The sequence below is a fragment of the Cebus imitator genome, unplaced genomic scaffold (genome assembly GCF_001604975.1).
Source record: "Cebus imitator isolate Cc_AM_T3 unplaced genomic scaffold, Cebus_imitator-1.0 Scaffold3, whole genome shotgun sequence".
Taxonomy (NCBI): Eukaryota; Metazoa; Chordata; class Mammalia; order Primates; family Cebidae; genus Cebus; species Cebus imitator.
This window is the reverse complement of record NW_016107318.1, coordinates 1,201,413-1,228,581: the sequence shown is the minus strand read 5'-3', so window position 1 is coordinate 1,228,581 and position 27,169 is coordinate 1,201,413.

Genomic DNA, 27,169 nt, shown 5'->3' with positions numbered 1-27,169 from the left:
TACAAGAACATTGTAGGCTAGCTGATGTGGTCATTAGGACTCCATATTTTATTAAGATGTCATGAAATGCAAATGTTAAGCATGTTTGGGATTCTTCAAGTAGTACAAGAATTGTAAACATTCTGTTTTATGAGAGATATAAGTGTACTATATGTAATGTTGAACAAGTCACATTGCCAATGAGTTGAAATTGTGCAATTCTGAGTTTCTATTTATCCTCAAGAGTATATTGTTTTTATATTTTAAAAACATAAATATAACAAAGTACAGTATCAGAGGCCCTTTATAGTCAGATTTAATGGTGCAAACGCTGAGTTGCTATAATGCCAAAAATACAGTATACTATAAAGGTAACAAAACAGAAAGTCAGAACAAGAAAGTTATTTTATGTAAAATATTTTGACTCACAGTATTCTAAAGAGGGCAAAAATAAATGCTAGACTGTATCCTTCACATACTAATGTTTACAAATATACCAACAGTAAGATCTGGGATTCACAAAGTCCATGTTAGTCCATTTATTTTCCATCACTGTGTCTGTCCTTTAAACAAGACATTGAAAAGAAGAGAGACATACAATCAGTGAAGTTTTCAGGATTCATTTTTGATAGAAACAAAATGAAATTAACTCATACTTTCTAATTGTGAACCACACCATATTGTATTCTAGTTTCTCTTGATGCATTGATTTTCATCTCTTGTTAGTATGGGATCCATTTCTAAAAAACAGTTTTGCAACCACTTTTAAAGCCCAGAAATCGCACATCTCAATTTGCACCTGTTTTTGTGGCTTTAGAATATGCAGCAATTTTTAAGCACTGTTGAAATGAAGCTCATAAGAATGTAAAATGAACAATGAATGAGAAATCTGGGTAGTAAGAGTTTAAAATGTCAATAGATTAAGCCCTCCTTCGTTTCTAATGCTACATTTTCAGATTTCTCTTTGAGAAAAAATCTTCTTTTACTTTATTTGTTTCCCTTTTTTCATAAGATTTAAGAAATCCTCCCAAGATTTTGCAAGCTTCTTTTGCGGGCTTTCCATAATGATGGCTGCAGGATGTTACTTCAGGTGACTGTGAAATCTTCTTTATAGAAGTCAGTTGAAATTATGCTCGTAGTAATCATATTAAATTTACCCTGAGACTAGATAGAGCAAATAAATATGTATAGGATCAATTTTTACATTCAATTAAATATTTGCATTTTATTCAAATAATTAATTTTATTCAAATGAGGATGAAAATTATCTTGTGAAGCACATCATGCACATTTCTATAGCATGCATTACTTTACCAGAGTTAAAATATTACCATTATGCCTGATAGCACATGTGGAAGCAAATCCTAGGAATGAAGCATTTATAGTAAACATCCATATGTTTTAGTAAACACAATTGCAAGCTTTCCAGAGTAAGCAAATGTGTGAATTCTTTAAATGATACTAAAGAATTAAAAGAGTCCCACTTTTTATATGCCAGAAGGAAAAAAAATAACACTAAGTTGCATACTTTGAGATTATAACAAAATCATAATGATGAAAATAGTAATAAACACTTATTTGCGTTTGATACATACATTTTACATGCAACTGTGATACTAAGTTTACAATTGAAGCTCTAGTTTCCTCTTATTTTATAGAAGTCTTGCCTTAGACAAGTAGGCAGTTCAGCAATTTGGGGGCGATAGACATGGTAGAACTTAAGAGTTTGTTTTAAAGAACTAGTCAATTATAATAATAGCTAACCCTCACTAGTACTTACCATGTTGAGTCACTGGGTACTTTCCATATATTAACACTTACAATCTGCCGCCATTTGGTTGATTCCATTATCATCTTCATTTTACTGACAAGGAAACTGAGACCCAGAGTGATAAAATAAGTTGCCAAAGGTCACACGGCTAGTAGAGAGCAGCAGAGATTCAAATGCAGACATTCTAGCTCTGGAGTTGCTTAACCAGGCTTTGTCTTAGATGTAGATTCTGCAGCTTAAATGGCTCAAAGCTGACCGGACTGATCAAATTAAATGATTCTGATAACTCTCAAAGCCTTAACTTGTAAATAGTCAAACAAATTAGATGTCTTAAGAATCTTTGCTTTGCTTCCCATACTGCAGTACATGTAGCATACTGGGATTCCCAGCAGTACTAACAGTGGTGGCACTGCATCCCTCTCTGAGATAGGGACTTCATTGTCCTGAGACCCTTCACATTTTCAACTTTGTGATCACGTTACTTTGGAGAAAAATTTTTAGTCTTTATTTAAAAACATATTCTTTGGGCGTAGTGGCTCCCTAGGTAAAGTATATACATTTATGCTATCTGTTAAGCTGTCTTTTCAAAAGAGATGTGCAGGGGGAGTATAGGAAAACTTTACTACGAAGAGTAATACAAATACTTTCTATGAAAAAGAAATTGAATTTACCCTGAGACTAGATAGAGCAAATAAATATGTAGAGGATCAATTCCTGAAATAGGAATGATCTCTGATTAATCAAAGAAAGTGAACTATACGGACTTGACTGCTTCCTAAATATCCACCCAGAGTTCTTGAAGACAGCAGCATTCAAAGGCTACAAATCAGCAGGCTCAGGAATCAGACAGCAATTCAGGAATATTCCACGAGGGCACCAGCGATGCCTGTTCCAACACCACATGACCAACACGGTCAGGACATGGGCCATTTCCTAACCCTCAATCCTATATGTCCCAGGCTCATGGAGCATCACAAAACCAACGGATTCTGGTATTGTTACACTCCATTTTATGTAAGTGTGGTTACATTTATTCACAGCTGTGTGAAGAGAACCTCCTAAGTCTCTTGCAGGTCTTAGCTGAAGTAAGGAGCCAAAAGAAAGAAAATGGCCTTTTTAATACGAGTGACTAGGTGTGTTAAAACTTAACCAACAGAGCCCAATCCTTTTGTCCCTGGGCTGGGTTTCACCTATAATTACAACTTATTATTTCAGAAATGCATTTTACAACTAGCCTCACATCTTTTAGAATTGGTTCCTGACATCATCGCTTCTAAAAACCCCGAATTTTATATTTTTCAATGAAGTTCTATAATACCTTGAGAATTTTTTAGATTTATTAAAATATGACACTAACTTTAAAAGATAACTACACAATTTTTACCACAAAGAGCGATGTTTCACCAACAAACATGTGAGCCTCCACATTAGAATAACACTAAGTGGCGTACTGAATTCTATACCACTTTCCGACTATTGATTCATGCACCAAGCTGAGTAAATATTGTGTGCCTTGTTTAAAATCTTGCCCACATTATAAGGGCTTTCTAGGTAGTGAAACCACTGCTTAGAGATAAACATTGGGATTTCTTATCAGTATCCCTTTCTACCCTTGTACTGACATTAGTGACCAAGCTGGTTGTCAAGGGTAGGATGTGGAGAGGGTGAACACTGTATTTGACAATCTGATTAAGCAAAAGTCACAGTCCAATTTCCTTTCCAAGAGGACTTAGAAGAGCTGTGGGAGTTCGAGGAAAAATTGGACTTGGGAATAAGAAGAGTCAAGGCAATCTGGAACCCTCTTTGCCAACTTGGACCTTTCCCCTCATCTCTACCCTCCTGGTCTCATCTTGAAATTCATTGTTATATTGTAAGTGCCTAATAAAATATGAACATACTGTGGAAATGTTAATAATAATGTCTTTATATACTAGGACTCAGGGAAAAACAATCTCTGTTCCCATTTCTTTGGTTTCTTCCCCTAGTTCTATGCACTTTCCCAGACTCACTTTACCTTGCCTGGGATTGTTTCACTGTAGCGCTGCATTTCTTCACGGACAGTTGTTCACAGTCCTTCCATTCTTGGGGCAAATATGGTTCCCAGATTATCGTCACATTCTCCTTAGCACTTGATGTATGTTTTTTTCAGACAATACTTCTGATAATCAAAAATAATCTTCCTATTGGGTAGTGTATCAGTCCATTCTCATGTTGCTAATAAAGACATACAGAGAATGGGTAATTTATAAAGAAAACAAGGTTTAATAAGCTCACAGTTTCACATGGCTGGTGAAGCCTCACAATCATGGCGGAAGGTGAAAGAGGAGCAAAGGCATGTTTTACATGCTTTTACAGGCAGGTGAGTGAGGGTGTGCAGGGGAACTGCCTTTTATAAAACTATCAGATCTTGTGAGATTTAGTCACTATTGCAAGGACAGTGCAGGAAAACTCAATTCCATAATTCAATTACCTCACACGTGGTCCCACCTACAACACGTGGGTATTATGGGAGCTACAATTCAAGATGAGATTTGGGTGGGGACACAGCCAAACCACATCAGGTAATTTGTATGAAAATAAGCTGGCAGTTATCAGATCATTGCCACATCTGTCAAAATTAATTATAGTCTATTTTGCTTAAATAGGGAGAAAATAACCTTTCAAATCAGTGTCTAACTAGGATATACTTATAGATACATTTAGCCTTAACCATTTATATATCTAGAAGTAAATGGCTTTTATTCCACTTAAAAAGACAAATTCTTACTGCAAAGTTTCATGTTTGGTCATTAGTACAATCACTCATATAAAAGAAGTCTCTGTAATTAGTGTTATCGCATACAATGGAAAGACACTTTACAATTTATGTTTTTCTACACTGGATCAATTCTTTATTCTTTACATCCAAAGTGATGCTTTTGTTAACAAGGTTCAACCTGTCATTTTCACTAAAATTATTCTATTAACATTGACAAGAATGATTTTTTTTTTTTTTTTGCAGGGGGAAGAACAAGGTCTGGCTCTGTCACCAAGGCTGGAGTGCAGTGGCACCAACCCAGCTCACTGCAACCCCCTACTGGGCCCAAGCCATCACCCCCCTTCAGCCTTCCAAGGAGCTGGGACTACAGATGCATGCCAGTGCACCTGGCTCAGTTTTGTATATTTACCGTGGGGTTTTACCATGTTGCCCAGTCATGTTGCACTCCTGGGCTCAAGAAATCCACCCACCTCTGTCTTCCAAAGTGCTGGCATTACAGGCATGAACCACTGTGCCTGGCCCAACAAGAATGATTTTTAAATCATCTATTATTCCAATCTTTGCACCATAAATACTGGCTAATATTGTTATTATCGTCTTCTCATTGATATGTTTGTAAGGCGCTTTAAATAGTGCCTGATCTGCCATAAAGTTCATTTATTCTATCACTACTATTGTCATCTGACTGAAGCATCACAATAGACTAATAAATTAGAAAATATTACGATCCCAATATACAGATGAAAAAATTGAGGCTATTAAGTTAGGTAACTTGTCAATGATTTAAGCAGCTGGTGATTGGGGCAGTCAAAACTCCACTGCAAACCTTCTTGACTCTAAATGAAGGATATGAAGATTCTCCAAATTTTGAATGTCTTTCTATTATGCTGTCTGTACATCTGGTTAATTGCAGAAGAAAAAAAATATATAAAACTCATCAGTAAGATGCCTCTTGACAAAGAGAAAAATTAGCAAAAATGAGTGTTTGAATGTATAGCAACAGCTTTTCAACTATTGGATCCTATTATGGCAAAGACTCCATAATCCACCTATCCTACTTGACCACTTCTTCCAGTGGAAATTCAGTGATAATGACAAAGTGGCAGTGCTTAAGCAAGTTGAGGAATGAAGGAGGGAAATTATGTAGACATCTGTTTTAGCAATGGGGGGGATGGATAATTCATATTCAAACTTAGTACACTGGGATTCAATGCTTTGGGGATATTACAATCCAGAAATAATATTGGATCAAATATACATGGCTACACATTGCAAGCTTAGTGATACATCCCATAAGAAAATAAAATGCTAATAATTAAGCTAAACTAAAATTAATTTATCATTAACAAGCAAGAATAACAGCAATTAAAATTCCTGTCCAACACAAGACAACGGTTCTGATTCACTAAAATAACAAATTGTCCTCCCCTAAAACTGAAGGAATATTGTCAAGCTTTGTCAAATACTGCTGCGTGCGAAACTGAATTCATCAGTTTGGCACACAGAAGTATGCTCTAGTAACTTGTTAATTGTGGTATACAAATAAAAAATGTTAATATGCTAGGTTACTAGTAAAACAAACAAAACCCTCTTAGTAGCTGGATGTGGTGGAGTGCACCTATAGTGCCATTTTCTAGGAAGGTTGAGGCAGGGAAGGATTGCTTGAACCCAGAAATTCAAAACTGTAGTGCCCGATGACGGTGTCTGTGAATGACCACTGTACTCCGGCAACATACAAGACTCCGTCTCTGAAAACAAAACAAAACAAAACAAAATCCTTAGTTATAGATAAAGTTAGGAATAAGACAGGTCAATGGAATAAAACCCAACTTTTCCTTAAGACTACACCGGGAACACCTGTACATTTGAATCAATTTGAGATTCTTCAGGGGGTTGCTTAAAGCCCATTAACGGGCCACAGAACAATTTTTGAGAATCACTGCTATAAAAAATACCATGCTCATCTCAAAGAACTAGCACCTATCTTATCTCAAGTATGCTGTTTACAACAGAAATTGTTTTTAATTTCTCAGAACTGGCAGACTTTATGGGGAACATGAGAAGATAATATCTCTTTCTCACTCTGAAAAAATGTTCCCTGCACTCCAACTTCCTTCTTTCAACTCTGCATTCCTCATTTGGTAAAATGACATCACCATTCACACAGCTAGTTACGCACCAATCCTCTCTCTCTCTCTTTTGATCCCACATCTCACATCCAATTCATGAACAAACACTGTCTGGCTACCTGATTGGGCCTTCTATTTCCTCCTGTGCTTCCCTCCCCTCCCGACTCTGCAGCATGGTCTTTCGAGAATGAAAATCAGATCATAACCCTTCAGTTGTCTCAGCTATCCCTGGCTTCCCCTGGCATAGAAACCCAACATTCTTCCCAGCCTGTCCACTAACTGCCTCTCAGCGTCCTCTCCCTCCCCCTCTCCCTCCCGTTCTCTCCTCACACCCTCGAGGTAGCCACCTGGCCTTCTTGCTCTTTCCAGAGCACATCAGAAATGTTTTCACCTCAAGGACTTTACACTTGGAATTTTCTTCCCCTGGAATGCTTTCCCCAGGAATTACATACATGGCGGCTTGTGTCTTTGCTGCATTTCTGTCTTGTTCTTATGCCAATTTCCTCAGCGATCTCATCTCTAAAGAGTGTATCCAAAGTGCACATTCTGTCATTCTGCATTCCTTTACCTTTTGTGTTTTTCTGCCTCACTCTTATAACTGTGTAGAACTATAATATATATTCAGTTGCTTAAAAGTTTATTGGCTGTCTTCACCACTGCAGTGTAAATTCTATGAGACAGGGATTTTTATCGATAAAGTTATCCCTCAGTCCCTAAAAGAACTCCTAGTATATAGATCATGTTCATACATGTTTCTTAAGTAAATGAATGTCTACATTTACATCTACACTTAGGTCATCACTGGGACCCATTTAGAGGACTGCCTAATGCCACAACCAGGTGGTCACTTACTGGAGAGCTTCTCTTCTTATTCATTTGAAGTACACCTGATGCCTTTGTGGCATCCTAAGACCAAGTGACAGTATTCTGATTTAACCAAAAGCAGAATGACAGGGTTGATTTCAGTTTCTCCCACTCACAGTTGGCTGAATATTTAACATTCCATATTAATCTCTTTTTCCTAAAAAAAGAGTTATTTTCTCACAATCTTCCCACCCTAATCCCACTTTCAGAGAGATCTGAACCTTCAACCAAAGTGCCTTCTATTCATAATTCTACAACTATTGTAACCACACTCCTCCTCCTCCTAATTTTGCACTCTCAAGGAAGGGAAAAAATATTTAAGAGCCCAAAACTTTAACAAGCCTCTCCCTTTATTTCATTTGACAGACTTCCTAGTTAGAAGGATTGCAAATTGGAAACTAATTATATTTTAAATGAGCTAAATATGTTTCAATAAGGGGGAAAATATTTAAAAGATATATCCTGGCAACATCATGCAAATCTAATCACAATAAGAAGTTTTTCCACTTTTCAAAATAGAAGAGGTTGAATTTTTTTTTTGGAATCCATAACTCAGCTATAATAATTTTACTGAAAATAGTGAATAATTAACATCAGACTTTGATGTTGTAATTGTTGGAAACATGATGTAGAAAATAAGAATATTTTGTATTTTTTATATTAGTGACGAAAATAACAATTATTATAATACTATGTGACAGGCAATGTTACAAGCACTTTATATCTAGAAATTGCTGCCTTCAACCCTAATCCAATCTTACCTGGATTATTACAGTACTTCCTACTTGGTCTACCTGTTTCTGCCCTTCACCCCTTACAACCTATTCTCAGTACAACTGCTCAATTATGCTTTAAAAGACAGGCTATGCTCTATCAGTTTCTTGATCAATACCTTTTGATGGCTTTCTATCTGTCTTAGAGCAAACTGCAAAGATCTAACCATGTTCTACCAGGTCCTACATAAAGAAGCCCATGTGACCTCTCTCATAACACCTCCAACTTGCTCACACTGGTTTCTCTGCTGTTCTTTATACCTTCCAGGAAAGCAAAGTCCTCCTTCTGGGCCTTTGCACCTGATTTTTTTTTTTTTTTTTTTTTTGAGAAGGAGCCTTGCTCAATCACCCAGGTTGGAGTTCAGTGGTGCGATCATGGCTCACCAGCAATCTCTGCCTTCTGGGTTCCATTCTCCTGCCTCCTTCCAAATAGCTGGGATTACAGGTGCCTGCCACCATGCCCGGCTAATTTTTGCATTTTTAGTAGAAACGGGATTTCGCCATTTTGGCCAGGCAGGTCTTGAACTCCTGACCTTAGGGGATCCACCTGACTTGGCCTCCCAAAACACTGGAATGACAGGTGTGAGCCATGGTGCCTGGCCTGCACCTAATATTTCCTCTACCTGCAACACTTCCATCAGATGTTTTCATGACTTCTTTCTTTCCTCCTTCAATCTTTCCTCAAATGTTGTTTTCTCAATGAAGCTTCTCTGGCTACAACATTTAAAACTATAGCCCCCATCCCAACAGTCTTCTTTCTTCCATTTTCTTCCATGATAACACTTATCACCATCTGACATATTATATATATTTCCTCACTCATTTGTTTATTCCCAGATTCCACCTCATTAGAATATAAGCTTCATGGAAGGCATTCTTGAGTTTTGTTCACTGTGGCAATCCCAGTCCTGAGAACATTGCCTGGTACATAAAACTGACATATACTTGCGTATTAAACAAGATACCAATCAAACAACAAGGTAACATTACATATCTATTAGAATGACTAAAATCGTGAAACACTGTCAATGCCCAGTACCGGTGACAATGCGGTGCAACAGGAACTCTCATTCACAGCTATGGGAATGTGAAACAGTACAGCCACTTTGGGAGACACTTTGGCACTTTCTTACAAAGCAACACATAGTCCTACCATATGATCCAGCAATTACGCTCCGAGAAACTTGCCCAAACGAGTTGAAAACTTATGTCCACACAAAACTCTGCACATAAATGTTTATAGCAGCTTTATTCATCATTGCTAAAAACTGGAAGCAACCAAGAAGTCTTTCAACGGACAAGTAGATGAACAGACTGCAGTACCTCTATGCGATGGAATATTATTCAGTCATAAAAGAAACGAGCTAACAAGCCACGAAAAAACAGGAACCTTAAATATATATATATAAATAAAAATATACATATATAAATATATATATAAACAAATATATATATATATATATATATATATATATAGTCTGCCCTTCACCCCTTACAATCTATTTTCAGTACAACTGCTCAATTATGCTTAAAAAGATAGGATATACCCTATCGGTTTCTTGATCAATACTTTTTGATAGCTTTATATCTGCCTGTTTGGCAGCATATATATATATATATATTTCTAAGCGAAAAAGAAGCTGGTCTGAAAAGACTAATAACTACAGGATTCTAACTATGTGGCATGCTGAAAAAGTCAAAATTATGGAGACAGTAAAAAAATCAGTGGTTGCCAGGAGTTCCCAGGGGAGGAGAAAGGGAGGAATACATGGAGCACAGAGGATTTTAGAGCAATGAAACTATTCTGTATGATGGTATACTAGGGACTACATGTCACGGTGCATTTGTCAAAACTCATAGAACTGTACAACACAAAGGATGAACCTTAATGTAAACTCTGGACTGTAGGCAACAATCATGTATCAATATTGGTTTGTCAATTTTAATAAACATGTCATACTAGATATTAATAATAAGAGAAATTATGTGTTTGTTTGGGGCAGGTGAATATAACATAAAAGCTCTGTACTTTCTAAGCAACTTTTCTGTAATTTACCACTGCTCAAGAAAGTAATCTATTAATTTAATCTATTTATTTAAATCGATTAATTTAAATAAATAAATACATTTAGCTACTGATTTGGTACTAGGTAAATATATTAGCCTTTTAATCCCATAAAAGCACTTTGTTGTAATTTCTATCATCATCTCCATTTTGAAGATGGGGAAACTGATCTACCCATGTTAGGTGACTTTCCTAAGCTCACATAGCTACTACTAAATATCCTCAGGTGTAGAACTCAGAATGGATCATCTCCAAAAGCCACACTCCCAATTATTATGCCATATTACACACTCCAAAGACATTAAATGTGCAAGGGATATAGGGTGACAAAAGAAGAGCTTCTGATGGGGCACAGTGGCTCACGCCTATAATCCCAGCACTTTGGGAGGCCAAGGCAGGCAGATCACCTGAGGTCAGGAGTTTGAGACCTACCTGGCCAACATGGTGAAACTTCGTCTCTACTAAACATACAAAAATTAGCCAGGTATGATGGCACATACCTGTAATCCCCACTACTTGGGAGGCTGAGGCAGGAGAATCGCTTGAACCTGGGAGGCAGAGGTTGCAGTGAGCTGAGTTCAGGCCACTGCATGCCAGCTGGGTGACAGAGCAAGACTCCATCTCAAAAAAAAAAAAAAAAAAAAAGAAAGAAAGAAAGAAGAAGTGAGCTTTTTTTTTATATAATTTATGATGACAGAGTAAATGCATCTATATGAGTAGTTGCACTGAAAAGAAAATTACCATTTAAGAATGAAATTTGACAATCCCTGGGTCTTGTTTGTTGTCATTGTTTATTATTTTTGTTGTTGCCTTTGAGAACAACTTAATTGCTGTTGCCATACATGGTCTTTTGGTGATAAATGAACTTTTTTATATGCTGCACAGATTTCAATATGCATAGATTCAAAAGCAGATTTTTTTATTTTGCTTTTTAGTCTATTTTAAGGCTAATATATGCTTGCTATAGAGGGAAGAATTGATTGTCTAATACTGTAAAGGATTTTAAAGTATGTCTGAGGTGCCATTTATGTAAAATTAGAGATATGGCAGGACAAGTCATTGGGTGTGAAACAGAAAATTCCAGTCAACTGATGAGCCCCCAGGCACAACACCGAGGTCTTTATAATTTTCTTCTTTAAAGTCGTTTCTAGATAGTGAGTTATCATGACAATCTTTCCAAAGTGACCTTTTCCCTGCACTGTCCAAAATAGAAATTTCAGTTCATTCCTGCCTATGGCAGTAATAAAACAAAACAAACCCAACTTCTTCCCAGATTACACAGTCTGTAATAGAATACCATCATAACTTCTTTTCAAAGCAGAATACTCATCCAATTAAAACTGAATATTTTTTAAAAATGCTCACAATAAAAAAGATAATTGCATGGTTGTCAAAAATTATGACTAATAAGGTACAGTAGAGCCTCATAAAATAATTTTTATAAAAAGATTAACATTTACCATGTGCTACTAATGAAACATCATTATAAGAGATTTAAAAATAACTAGAAAAATAAACATTCATTGCATGTAAAATATACAACCAAAATGAACTTTAAAATGGTAGAAAAATACATTAAACACAATAAATTTGCTTATTCAACACAGTGATATGGCCTACTATACAGAAATTAGTTTCTTCAAATACTCATTTTTTTAAAAAAATATTTTCTTTGCACTCTGTTGTGTTATGAGGTTATTCTGTTGTGTTATGAGGTTATTCTATGAACAGGTTTCTATTGTAGACCCTCACTAAACGTCAAAACCTTAAAGGTACAGTCCTCACTTAAAAAAAAAAAAAAACAAAGTCAGGGAAAACCTTTCACACTTAAAGAAATGGAGAAAATTGCTAAAGAAAGGGAAAAAAAGCCCCCTTGGCAGGTAAGCAATAGCTCTGCCTGCACAGTAATTTATGGTAATGTCAGAAAGCTTTTGATAAAATTTCACACATATTGCAGGGTACGACATTGGGAAAGATAAAATACTCAAAGAGATAGGGGAAATTAAACCATTTATACAGGGGGGTATATTTTGTAAAAGAAAATTTGGCAATTGGCTTTGATAGTCACAACAATTTATGTAATTTCTATGTGCATTGGGAACTTGCTGTCTGAAAAAGTGGCAAGCTAACATTTCCTGCATTACTACAAAAAGTCATTTTTGAGAGCAATAAATATGAGAAGGTTTAAAATGTGTGTATGTGTGTGTGTGTGTGTGTGTGTGTGTGTGTGTGTGTCATACACTATATACATAGTAAGACATCTGGTAATGTTTGTGAGCCAAATAAATTTCTATCATTTGTTTAGTTTAGATCTTTTAAACTCTTATTTTTATTTTATTGGATAGAAAATCAATTTTCCAATAAAATAATTTCGCCTTTGGTGTATTATAATGAAAAAGCAATTTAAAATATATTTCTGTAACTACTGAAAAGTACTTTCACACTAGATATGCAGTAGATAAATGAAGACATATTCACACGAGATGCACTTCCTTTCTTGTCATCAAAAAAAAAATGAGCCTTAATTTACATATTTCTCCACCAACACCATAAGCCCTTATGAAGGTCAAAGCTTAAATATATTTGTTATTCTACAGAATTTTATATTTTGAATGTTAAAGTACCATTTAGTGCTCTGATTTCACTTTCTATATTAAAAAATATATAAATGACATCAATGAAGACTTTTTAAAATGAATTTTCTCATATTCTTCAATGACCCTTTTAAATAAACTGTCCCTGCTCTCCTCTGAACTTCAATAAATCTTTGGCCTGTCACTGTCATTCTTAAATTGATGTCTCAACTCAGTCTCTGACAACAACCACTATGGAGCGCTTCATTTCAAGAAACTGAAAACATTTTGTCATGCAAAAAGAGCATATTATGGGAACTCTGGTTACTTGTTTTTTAAAGAAGACTGACAGGAAAATTTGGATAAAGAAATGTCAGTCTGTCTCTGTTCTCCCTAACAAATCTCTCCTGAGGCAGAGCTTTAATGAGTAGTCCTGGAAACTCCTTAAACAATAAATATATATACATATATCACTGACATGGATGGTCAACGCTTTTAAGCTGGCTGATGCTTTTCAATAAAGATAGTATCAGAATCTGAAGGAACTGGTTCGAGTTTCTAAAGTATTTTGAGGAAATATTTTGTGAGAATGGGAAGCATATTTTAATGCCATTCACATGTTTCCCTGAGAATGAAAGCTGATCTGCAAGGGCGTTGGAAGCATTACAGGCTAATTTCATTGCAATTTCGGGGTCTGAGAGGGAGGTGAGGAGAACCAGGAGTTGGGTGAGGGTTCAAGAGCATCGAGGTGAACACTGTTGACCCATTGGAAAATCACTAAGTGCTGGAACCAACTCTAGAAGGTTCATGTTTTGAGCCTTTATGGCAACTGTGCAGCTCTCCTGAAAATTTACACCGTCGTTTTATTTATAGCAGATGTCTCTTAAAGCAAACATTTTTACTTTATACTACACAAATATTACAGAAAATTGCAAACATAATGTGGAGTTTTGGTCATGCTGTAGAAATCTACAGTATTTTCTATAATGGATCATGAGCAAGGGAAAAAAACTGATACTGATCTAAGGCTAGAGGATAAGGGGTAATCAAAACAAGGCTTCTGCAGATGCTTTTATGAAACTTGTTTTCAAAGAAAAGGCAAAAGTTGAAACTGTGGATTAAACCAACTAAATTAAATCGTCTTGTATTCAAAATACATTCTGCACGTTAGAATAAAATGACCAGAAGCCAGTGTGAGGCAATTCCACTGCCTGAGCTATTCAAACAAAATAGTGTTTATTTAGATTTTCTCAAACAAAATTTGTATTTGATTCTGGTGCATACCCAGTGGGAAAAAAAATCTAAATATATATTTCATTTTTCTACCAGTTCTGAATTGTAGTTCTTTTGTGAACTAATTTTGAGTATAGTGACTTAAATATATGTTCTATGGCTGCTCAGCAATTGTTGAACTGCCTGATGGAAAAGTTTTAGCATCTGAAATTTAGCCCTTAATATAAAAATATAATGTGCAATTAAAGGTGGAAGTAAGTTCTGTTTGGAAACAGAATTCAAAAATAGAGAATTATATAAACCTTGGAAATTAAAATCCATATAAGTAAAACTTGTGTTTCTGAGAATTCACTGTTTCTTGTGCATGATTTATAACAATATGCATTTCAAAAAGGAAGTCATTAAAGTAATGTGGCTGTTATGTTTTCACAGGCCTTTTTGAGAGTTTAAACAGTACAACAGAATAATCTCTCTGGACTCTAAAAATACAAATCCGTGACAAGGACATAAGATTGATGGAATTTGTAATCATATATTTTTTCTTATGTAATAAATTTGTAATTTCAAGGACGTTATTCAGAATGACCACACTGCATTACAATGTGTGGATTCCTATGCTGTTTTGCATTAATGTCTGCAGAAAAATTTTACACTCTTAATCTGCCTTTGGTGCTTCAGTGGGTTGCTTACTATTATAATTCTGGTCACAGATGAGGGTTAAAATATCTCTAACCTTTGCAAATGTATTATGTGGCACCACTGACATAGCTTTTATTGCAGATAAAATCTATGGCAAATTTTCTGTATGACAAAAGAAGAACATGATTTCATATTAAATTCTGATGATTGAGACATATTTCTCTGCTTGTACTTCTGAAATGTTTTGGATGTAGTAACAATGAGCAATACTCCTCTTCGATTACATCTATAAAATCTCAAAATCCACTTCATTTTTATGGGACCAGAGCTTCAGTAAATATTTCTTCAGCAGAACTAAAAAACAGTGCGAAAAATATTCAGAATTCAGCTCACTTCTAACCCTGCTGATCAAAACAGACAAAACATTCAGCTGGTTCAACATAATGAGAAGCAGAAAGAGGAAGCCACAAAAGAGCCTGGAAATTGAGTGTTGCCATGAAGGTGTATAAGAGCTCGAGCAAAAGTTTCTTAAATATAAGCACCAAGATAATAGTAGGTCCCTCTGACAGTCATTTAAAAGCAAGAATAATGCCTATTATAGTAACTTTAAGGAGCTATAAAAGCACTTGAGTTTTCAGGGAGTCATAGACTTGTGAAATGTTTCTGACATTCCATCAAAAAACTGGTGTTATGACAACTCATAATACATAATCATACAGTCAAAGAATGATTAGAAGTAAATCCATTATAGCATTTTTTTAAAACAAATTTCACATTGCATTCCAGACATCTTCTTTCTTGCTTCTTTCCTTAGACTGAGTGATCAAGAGAAAGGTGGATAGAATTGTTGTCTCCTGATGCCTTTTCTAGACAATTTCTCCAAACAGATGAGAATTCTATTGGTCCATATTTTTTCATGTTTTGTGATTGTCAAGAACCTTACATAAATCTACGTCTGATGATACAAACTGTCTAATATTGTACTACTAGACAGTTTTCAGGGGAAAGTGTCCCTTTAAATTGCCAGGATGCCTCACAACTATCAAGGGCTGTGTGGATTAAGGTTCTAAGGGATCTTCCCAAGTTGAGTCTTCATTTGTTGCTTTCCCTGCATGCTGCTAGAGACTTCCCTAGACTATTCGAGGAATAGGCCTTTAACTGCAAGATTACCTGAAACCAGACCCAACTTTGGAGTAGCAAACAGAAAAAATGCAACCTTCACCAAAAAAAAAAAAAAAAAAAAAAAAGCAACATGTGGCTTTAATTTTATTTAATTTATTTCTTCTTTCAATTTATTTTTAAAAATTCTTGCCCATTGCCTCAGCCTTTAGGCCCATGTGCATAATAAAAAACATTGCTGGGAATAAATAATACATATTAACTGTGTCTACTAAGATTCACCCCTAAAAAGTCCATCAAAATGACTTATTTTATACTAAGGAGCCTCAATTGCAAGTCTATTAGTAAAATAATTCTATTAAATTGTATGATATTTCTGACATCACTAATTACATTTATATCTAGCTCTATAGTGTAATGACTTATAATATTAATTGTGATTTTAATTTAGAAAGAGAACTTGTAAAGTTTGCCTCAAGTTTTAGTGTTTAATGATTTCTCCACATTTAGACTGTGCCTACAAATTGAGACTTCTCCATTTTTCTAGTTAAACAACTGGTCATTTCAAACCTTCGTGTTTGTGATTTTTTTCCACTGAATTGACCAATTTAATTTGCTTCGGGGCAATAAGGAAACACCGAGTAATAGGCAAACTAAAAGTAACTACAAAATAATGTTTCACTTTGGCTATGTGCTGTTCAGTTTGTCCATATGACCGTAACTTTACTTTTACAAATATTAGAATAGGAGTTTCCCATGGCTGAAGCCAGAAAAGTCTAAAAATCTGATTTCAAAATAGAGTATGGTCATGCCTGACATTAGCTAATAAAACCAACTAAGATGTCTACGCTGGATCAGCAATAAGTTGATTCTTTCCTAAAATCAACAAGTTTTACATTTGGTCATTGCATCCCAGAAAGCAAACTGGCTGGAAGGTGACCTGGGCCTGGATCTCAGCACCTCCATACACAAGTCACATACTTCTTTGTAACTCCATTTCCTCATGTGGAAGACAAAGATTGATGATGAAATGAGGTAGTAGATATAAAGTGCTTAGAATAGAATCTCTCTCAAGTAATCAATAAATGTTTGCTATTAATATTATTGTCATTCAACCTAATATTGTTATTCACATTTTTCACTTTTAACATGTTATACCACTTGTGTGAAATAACCTCTTTCTGTCTTGCCTTTGTAAATTCAATACTTTCTTCCTGGCTCAGCTAAATACCAGCCCAAGGTGATTTCTCTTTTCTCTCAACTCGTATTGACCTTTTATCCCAAATCACAGTTTAAGACATGTATTATTCTCCAGAGATTTCTTACTTCCACACACAAAAAAACTACACGTTCCTTGAAGAAGTGGACGGCTTGCTCTATTTCTTGCGCCTAGATTCGGCATGTGATGTATACTATGTCCACATCACAACTAACACACAGAATCCAAAGAGTCAACTAGCCATAGCATATGACATCCTTTATTTTTCCTGGTCAAGTTAGAAAACCACATTGTTTCAACAGAAACCTACCTTGATTTTTTGAATGTTTGTTTGTTTTTGTGCTATTTTTGCTTAAACACAATAATCAGTGTTCCTTTAATGGTGACTCTATATAATTCTGCCTTTGGATTACAAAACACATTCTTACACACTAAAATTCTTTGGATTGAGTCCACCAAGGTCCAGGATAATGTAGCAGTTTCCTCTATACTGCAGTCTTTCCAAAATAGGTCTTGTATCTTAATGCCGCATTGCAGAATAAAATAGATTCTGGAAAATGTCTCTTAGGCTCCTTCGATTCCCTGAAGCCAAAACAAATATGTCTACTATTATTGGCACAATTAATGGTTACAATTATTAGGCGTGGTGTTTATATACATCCAATTCTTAGTGTTAACAGTGGGAATTTTGAATTTTATGTACGGATTTCATTTGAGCCCATTAAGTAAGTGGCTTGGAAAAAAGAGAAGTAGTTGTCTGAATTATTACATGCCTGGAAAATGATATTTAAATTTTGTAATTGCCTCAGATTAGTAAAAAAAAATCTGTTTTCATATTAAAATGAAGCCTCAAAAAATCTGATTTTATTGCTTATTTCATTTTGTTACTTTGCTAAAAACATAGCTCTTATCCAGTTATTCGTTTCTTCTCATCATAAACCAGAGTCCTTTAATTCTTTCACTGTGTCATAAAAGATTCAATAAATTCTGATTTGCATTTCAAATTCAGTTCTTTTTTCAGAAGGACATCAGATTCAATGACAATTACATCACTAATCTCTTTAGCACTGACAGTGGGAAGCCAAGCTCAAGCTCCATCTGACTGAAGTCCTAAAGATGGAAGGTCATGTAATGTTCCTTCTTAGCAAGAGTGAATTTTTATTTTGGTAAAATCTTTATTTTATTTTTATTAACAAATATGTGCTCATTTAAGCCATTTGCTTTGCTTAAGCATTTCATACTATTTGTCTCTTTCTCCTTTCTTTAAGAAATGAGCATCTTATTATTTTTGCTACAAAAAGAGGACATTTACAGTGTTGATTAAGCACAGTAATTTGTTGTTATTGGTTTTATTTTGGAAATACTAAGGAAATTATATTCATATAATTTGGGGGAGGTATTTTTTCATTTTGTTGTTGTTTAACCAATTGTAATGACCAAAAATGTAAGCACTCATGTATGTATGTGTGTGGGTGTATATACGTATGTGTGTGTAAATAACATCTACAAATATTTTCAGATCTAGTGCCAGAGACAAAGATAAATCTACCACTTGAATAAATGTATTGTGAATTAATTATTGCTCTTCTAGATTCTATATACAATTTCCTCTATCTTCAAAACTTGTCACAATTGCAGCCAGTAATACCGCACAAATCACAGAAAGTTGAAGCAACTCTATTTCTGGCACTTTATAAATGTTGCTATCTCTGTAAAGGAAGTAACAGTACAAAGTAAATAAACCTTGAAGTTATTATAGCAATTTAGTGTAGACATTAATGAAGTAATTATCAAATATTTTGATATGCACATGACATGGGCAATGAACAGAAACTAAAGAGAAGGATTTTTGAAAAGAATATCAACTTCCAAACTATTTAGGTATGTTAGGCTGAGTTAAACTAATTTTTTTATTTGTACATTGGAGATTTTTAATATACAAAATTTTCTGGCTTTTAGTTTATCAAGTTATTTTAATCCAATTATTTTACATAAATCATGATTTTAAGCTGTTTAAGTTTTTCAGAAAATAGTTACTAACCAATAACTTTTTAAATTATTTTTTACACATAAGATTTTTGCATTAAAAGTACATTTTAGAAAACATGGGGTAATGATGGGTGACGAAACACAAGATCACAAAAACAAAAAGTTATACATGTTATTTCTGTATTTTTTTAAATAATAGATCTGTTTTGACTACACTGAACCTAGTTCAATCAACTATTATAAGCATATATCTTTTCAATTATAAACCAGGTACTGAATGAACACTTCTTAAATTAAATTAAGGAGAAAAACAGTCAATAAGTGATTTAACTTGCAGTGACCAAGAAATTCCATATCTATGACAGGATAAGCTGGTCAATTAACCAAATGAATTGTTTGATTCCACCGTTATTTTTTAATTCAAATATAATGGAGTGTGTGCATGTGCATGTAGACATAAGTTCAGAAAACTTGAGAAAACTTCGCATCAAAAATACATCCAAATATAAAATAAAATCTACAACAAAATACAGAAATATTTCCAGGTTAAGTTAGTGCAAAGTGCCTCGTCAAGTTGAGGACTTGGAAGTGTGTGTGGCCCAAAGCATTCAAATTTATTTAAAGTGTATACATGTACATGCGAGCCTTCAGAATGAAGCTCTCCAGGTGGAAAGAAGGAAGGAAAAGTGAAAGAGGAAAGGAAATTTAAAAATGGATTCAACAAATAAATAAATATTCAAAAATAATGTGTTGGTGAGCTTGGTGGCTCACGTCTGTAATTGAGGCACTTTGGGAGGCTGAGGCAGGTGTACAGCTTGAGCTCAGAAGTTCAAGACTAGCCTGGGCAACATGGTGAGACCCCATCTCTACTAAAAATACAAAAATTAGCCAGGCATGTTGGCCCCCGCCTGTGATCCCAGCTATTCCCAAGGCTGAGGTGGAAGGATCGCTTGAACCTGAGAGGCAGAAGCTGCAGTGAGCCAAGATGGCACCACTGCACTCCAGCATGGGTGACAGACAGAGACCCTGTCTCAAAACAAACAAACAAACAAAAAGTTATTAATATTACATATTAATAACATAATAAATAGTAACCTTTCAAGTGTAAGTTAGGTAAATATTTCTTTTGTCCTTCCCCTTTCCTGTCTAAATCCTTTACTTTGCACATGTTTGCGAGAATAAAACGTGAATTTTTCAGTTACTATCTTGGTATATTACTGCATAATAAAATAAATTTTTTTTAGTTTATAAAAACCGAATCATATGAATTATCCGTATAACTTTATATATACAGTGTGTGTGTATGTATACACATATTTAAGGGTTTATTGATTCTGGGAAACAATATAAAAAAATTGAGTGCTAAACTGAAACTAACATTTTTACTTTCTATAATCTAATTATAGAAAAATATCATAATGAGCTTACAGCACATAAATTATTCTTTTCGTGTTAATTACACTCACACAGCTATGTCTGCTGAAATCACAATAGCTAAATGGAAAAAAAAGATATCTGTATTATTATTCAAACAATAACCATTTATAAAGATATTAAGAAACAGTTGTTTGTTATCTTCCAATTAAACATATCTAAATGTTTTGTGTCATAACAATCAAACAACTGAATGATTGACTAAATTTTCTAGCAGGATGTTTGTGCATTATGTAGACATAACCAATGAATTACTGTACTTCTAAAAGGCCTGGATAAATTCTTGGAAGTTTTTTGTATGCACAAAGACAATGCCGTTATATATGACTTTGTTATTACATGTGAAGAATGTTAAGTCTAGGAGAGATGAAATGTTTTCTAATTTTCAGAAGATAAATGTACAAATGCATTCATGTTCAAAATGGTCTCCTTTTTTTCAATATACAGAGAAACTAAGAAAGACAAGAAAATATCTCCTAATGGAAAAATAGACCAATGGGAAGACATGGTTGGCAAGCAAGGGAGGAGATGGTTGACAGGGCATAAACAGAAAATATCCCAGAGGCAAAAAGTGTATGGGAACAGCTAGTCATGGATGAAGGGGCATACCGGGAGTATACAAACTTGGAGAAGACAGAATTGTGCTGAAACTGACCACTTCTAGTTCCTGAATCTAAAATCCACACACACTCACCTATCCTGCTACCCTGGAATTTCAATACTCTGGACATAGCTGTTACCATGCTGCTTTGAAAAAGTGCAGTGAGATAATGCAGTGTGAGTTATCATTCACTGAATTAATCAAAAGCTTTCGCCTAAACAACTGCCATTAAGAGTTTAAGAAAACATCATTCCAGATGCACATCTTAGGTGGAGGGTAAAATGAAAAGGTAAGGTTCTAGATAAGATACTTCAGGGTCAAAAACCTATTTTAATACAACCTCAGTTATTCACCCTGTAATTTTTATTCATATGTAGATTTCCACAGAAAAAATAAGTAACTATCGAAAAAGAATCTCCTTAGTTGTGCCTTCAAGAGAATTTAAGAAATTAGATTTCAGAAATAGATTTGTAAAACAGGCCATCCTGGCAATTCTGTTTTTTCAAAGAAGAGTGTTGCAACCATGTATGTCACCGTCCACATTGTCTGTTTCACTCTGTAGAAATCTTTTAAAAGCCAGAGTTGCTGCAAATCCTGCCACAACTAACCATTAAGCTTTTTTTCAAAAGTATTGACATTGATTTGTACTTACCAAAGTCTATTATATATCTCATGGGTAAGGCCTTTAATTGTATGCAAATAACAAAGAAACACATTAGAAATATGAATAAAATAAAATATGACAAAGTTCTATTAGGCTGCCCATAACCCTCAGTAGCTTTCCTTAAAAAGAAAAAAGCCATTCCCTTATTGTCTTAAAATCATACTTTCATACTTATATACCTAGAGGAATTAGTAGACAACTAAAGGCCTTAAATAACCCAGAGAGCAGAAAATACATGGGACCATTCTTGAAAGACACTAGAAAAAATTCTGAGAGGTGTGGTTTATTACAGTGTTTAATAGTATTAAAATAAATAACTTAGTTGTAAAAATAATAATAATACCAAACATATTGAACTAATTTTAAAATAACAGTTTCAAATGATTTTAGACAGAGACTTCTCTGACATTCAACTAAATTTGATAGACTTTGCTTTTCATTCCTTTTGCCTTTCATACCTCAAGACCAATGCTTAAAATAACTCCAGATTCAGGTTCTCTATATCGTCCTCAGCTGTGTTCGCCATGATATTTCTTCTAGCCCTTATTCTGCCTACATTTCTCATCCATCAAAAGAACTATCCATCTCGTTTTCATTTGCACTACATTCTCACCATGCTATCGTTGAAATCCATTCTATGGGACCATGCTCTATGTGAAAGTGCTATAATTAGATCCTTCTGGGTCATTTGGTAATGAACCCATCTGGGTTTGATCCAACATGTACTAGTTTTATACCAAATCTGACCTATTATGGCTGGAATTACATTAAGGTTCCATTCTAAGTCCTTTCTTATTTAAGTTGTGAGCTGTCATCCTGGGATTTTAAGCAACAAACTATGAAAACTAAGCTTACATAAGGATAATTAAGTTAAAGTACTCACTTTTAGGTATGACTTTCTTAAGAGCGAGCCAGGGACAAAGACAAATAGCTGGATTTGGGTCTCCTGCTAATTAGAATGGTAGCTCTCAAACTATTTTAACCAATATCCATTTAAACATGGCAAATAACCCTAAAAATCACTTGGAATGTTCTCAATTTCCATTGGAACTATTATTTCATAATAGCAATGAAACGTCACTCATTGTACAAATAAATTTGGGAGAGGAGGTTAGAGATAGATAATATAGATGATTCACATGTGATTCACAATACACATCTGAGACACTAATTATTACAGCATTAGAGGACAGGACAGGCGCTGTGGTATCCACCTGTAATCCCAACACTAGGGAGGCTAAGGCAAAGGATCTCCTGAGTCCATGTGTTTGAGACCAGCACAGGCAACACAGTGAGACCCCCATCTCTTACAAAAAAAAAAAAAATACTTATTTTGAATTAGCTGAATGTGCTGACACATACCTGTAATCCCAGCTACCTGGGAGGCTGAGGCAAAAGGATCACTTGAGCCCAGTAAGTTGACAGTGCAGTGATCTATCATTGCACTGCTGCATCCAGCCTGAGTAACAGAGACCCTGGCTAAAAAAACAAAAAAAAAAGAAAACAAAATTAGTGGTAAAATTAAGTATTGCTACCCACCATAGAGTTAAACAGCACAAGACAAAATGGATTATGATGAGACTAAATGAGAAAAAATTTATAAATAAAAGCCAAGGATAATAACAATTGAAAATGATCAGCAGCATACAAAAACCTTCACAACATCTGAGCAGCCTTTCTGAGGACGGTGGAAGTGCCACTCACATCTGCAAGCACCCTGTGGGAGTAAGTGTAAAGAAAGGAAGAAAGAAAATCCAACAAACCTAGGATTAACAAATGTTGCCTTATAAACACTAAATCATTGTAACTCTGAATACATGACATAGGATTTTACTAGTAACCAGACTTTAATTGTATATGAAGATAATATCCTGTGGAATTGGTGTCATTGCTCCTAAAGAACCAAAGAAAGAATTTAACATCACTGGGCCCAGGGACAATTTTTCAAACATCTGCTTGAATACTGAGCTCCTAAAAAAATTAGATGTATGTTTGGTATTGTAGCCTAAAAGTTTGTCAATAATGGCATTGCACATCGTCTGGATAACAACTCACAAACCAAATACCATACATAACTCACTTTCGGCTCACAGTACCATATATTTAGGTTATCACTGGATCAAGCTTCACCCCTTTAATTGTCTAAGGCTAATGAGAAGTGCATTTCTTAGACAAATGAAGCGTACCTGCTAAGTAAAGGCTAACCAATACCATTTGAAATCCTGATAAAGGTTTTTCTATAGTTTGATTGTAGAAAATTCTGAGAGAATTATCATAGCAAGTGACAAGATAGCTTTGGCATTACAAACTCAAAAAAGCCTGATTGGCATTTATGTGGTGAGCAGCAGCAATTTGATTTCGACAAAACAACTTCATCTGTCCATTAAATTAATGATCTTAATTTAAATTTTATTAGTTTTGTAGTTTTTATTGACTTGAACTTGTAAAATGGTTTTTCTTATACATAATTATATAAAGCCAATAAGCACACAGTTTATACTTATTATGTTTAAACGTGTTTAAGTAATACTATAATAAGAATAATTAAGTCCAAGCTTAGGGTCATTAAGAAACTTTGCTCTTAAAAGGAGCTTATCTAGGCCAGGCACGGTGGCTCATGCTTGTAATCCCAGCACTTTGGGAGGCCAAAGTGGATGGATCACGAGGTCAGGAGATCAAGACCATCCTGTCCAACATGGTGAAACCCCGTCTCTACTAAAATACAAAAAAAAAAAAAAAAATGAGCTGGGTGTGGTGGGGTGCACCTGTAATCCCAGCTACCCAGGATGCTGAGGCAAGGGAATTGCATAAACCTGGGAAGTGGAAGTTGCAGTTTGCTGAGATCGCTCCGCTGCACTCCAGCCTGGGCTACAGAGCAAGACTCTCTCTATATATATAGAGAGAGAGAGCTTATATAATGAATGCCCTAGTTTGTGGCATTGAGAAGCACCTCTTTGGCCTAGTTAATCCCCAAGACAGCAAGACCATCAACAAATGGGACAGGATGAACCTGAGGAGAACAGGGGTACACAGTGATCAGGAAAGAGATTAGGAGACATTTCTGCAGTCAGCTGAAAAGATTATAACAGGAAACTGCTAACCAAAAAGCTTCTTCCTACCTTTTGAAGACTTCTAGAATAATACCTCCAGGGAAACCCAGGCAACTGGAACTTTCTGGTTCTTCTAAAGAATTCTCTAGGCCAGGCACAGTGACTCACACCTGTAATCCCAGAACTTGGGAAGGCTGAGGCAAGTGGATCACCTGAAGTCGAGAGTTCAAGATCAGCCTGACCAACATGGAGAAACCCCATCTCTACTAAAAATACAAAATTAGCCGGGCATGGTGCCTCACGCCTGTAATCCCAGCAACTCGGGAGGCTGAAGCAGGAGAATCGCTTGAACATGGGAGGCAGTGGTTGCAGCGAACTGAGATTGTGCCATTGCACTCCAGCCTGGGCAACAAGAGCAAAACTGTCTCAAAAATAAGTAAATAAAAGAAAGAAAAGAAAAAGAAAGAAAAAAGAATTCTCTTAAATGCCACAAAATATCACCCTCAAACTTCCAGAAATTTTGCTAATTCTCACTTGTCCACATCAAATCAAATACTAAGTTGGTTTTTGTGGGGTTTTTTTTACCTCCATACTCTTGTTGACTCAGAACTCTCCTTACCATTTCCATTGTTGCCACCATTGCCAGAAACAATAATATGATTCCTACCCTAGGAAACTGGAGGTAATTCTTCCAGCGGTTCTTCAATGTGAACTCTTCCTCCATTTCAATGCATTTTACACATTGTTCAATATTCCTACAGGAAAGTTGGGATCGTTTTTGCTGTCTACTCTCAAAGCCATTAAGGTTTGACATTGCCAATTAAATGAGGCATTCAAGGTAATCATCCTGACATTAATGATGTTTTCTTACCTGGCTTCAATCATTCTTCGGAGTGTGGTCTGCAATACTTCCTGAACTTCAACAATGTCTAGATGTTTGTACCTATCACTTCCTGTCTCTGTGACTTTACATAAGCTGTTTGCTTAGCAGGAAATATATGTTCCTCCCACTGAGCTATCACACAACAGTTTTCCTAAGACTTCTAGACTCTGAAGTATGCACTCAGCGTTTAATTGGGTAGTGCTCTCTAGACTGGTACCGAGGAAGTATCTTAGTTAGCTCAGGCTACCATAACAAAATATCAAAAACTAGATAGCTTTTATAAACAACAGAAATTTGTTTCTCACAGTCTTGGAAGATGAAAAGTTCAAGATCAAGATGCCAGCAGGTGCAGTGTCTGGTGAGGGCCCATTTCCCAGTTTGTAAATGAAGCCTTCTAGCTGTATCCTCACATGGTAGAAAGGGCAGAGCAGAGCTGCCTTCATGATCTAATCACTCCCAAAAGGCCCTACCTTCTAATACCCTCACCTTGGGGGTCAGGATTTCAACACATGAATGTGGAGGGGACACAAAGTATTTGGGTTTAAAAAAGAGTAAGCCCAAAAGACTAAACAAAACAGGATTGTTTGGGAAGATGTTAAAGTTGAACGCAGATAAAATTGCAACAGTGGACTCTATTGATTCTGCTGAGAGCTCTGAAGCTGAGACAACTTTGCAGAGATGCCTCCAATCCAGGTAAAGCAGTCAGATAGCTCTGTGTACCTCTGTGTTGACCAGCCATTGGAGGCTGGCTGCCCTGGAAAAGGGATATAACTTTCGGCAAACATCTTTCTTCAAGTGGAGGTAGCAGAGAGATGAAGAAAGCTATGAACAACCACAAGTAGCTCCACTCAGGCAGGCTCTGAAAGCAGACCTGCATAGTGCAACACATCCACTTCAGCAAACGCTTGTGCCACTAAAACCACTTGCTTCAAAAAGTAGGTTCACCCACATAGGAAAAATTCCAGAATTCTCATTGGTCTCTTTCCCTGTGGCCACTCAGGAGAGCAAAGTTGTGGGACAAAGCACAGCTAAAGACTATAGATACACATTGTCTTTCCTCCGCTATCCATTTTTGATTCCCCTAACCCTAGATTAACACTTCTACTGATGTAAGTCGTTTATAATGAAGGGAAAATTACATCCTAATTTCTGAGAAGTCCAGTTCCCAGGTCACCATAAATTTCTCAGATCATGGCTGCTCTGTGTTTCCTTTTACCATCAAATCGTATAAGACAGTACCAAGAAACACCCCAGTGGCTCACCTAGGTGCCCACTGTAAGATGGAAAATGCAGCTTCCTCTGGAGATTTGTTACTTGTATGATTAAGCACTGGGTTGACTTCTTTTTTCCAACCATAGAAGACAAAAATCCTTTTTATGTTATCTAGTAGGCCCTCTGGCTTTCACACTTAGCTTGTAATTGGTGA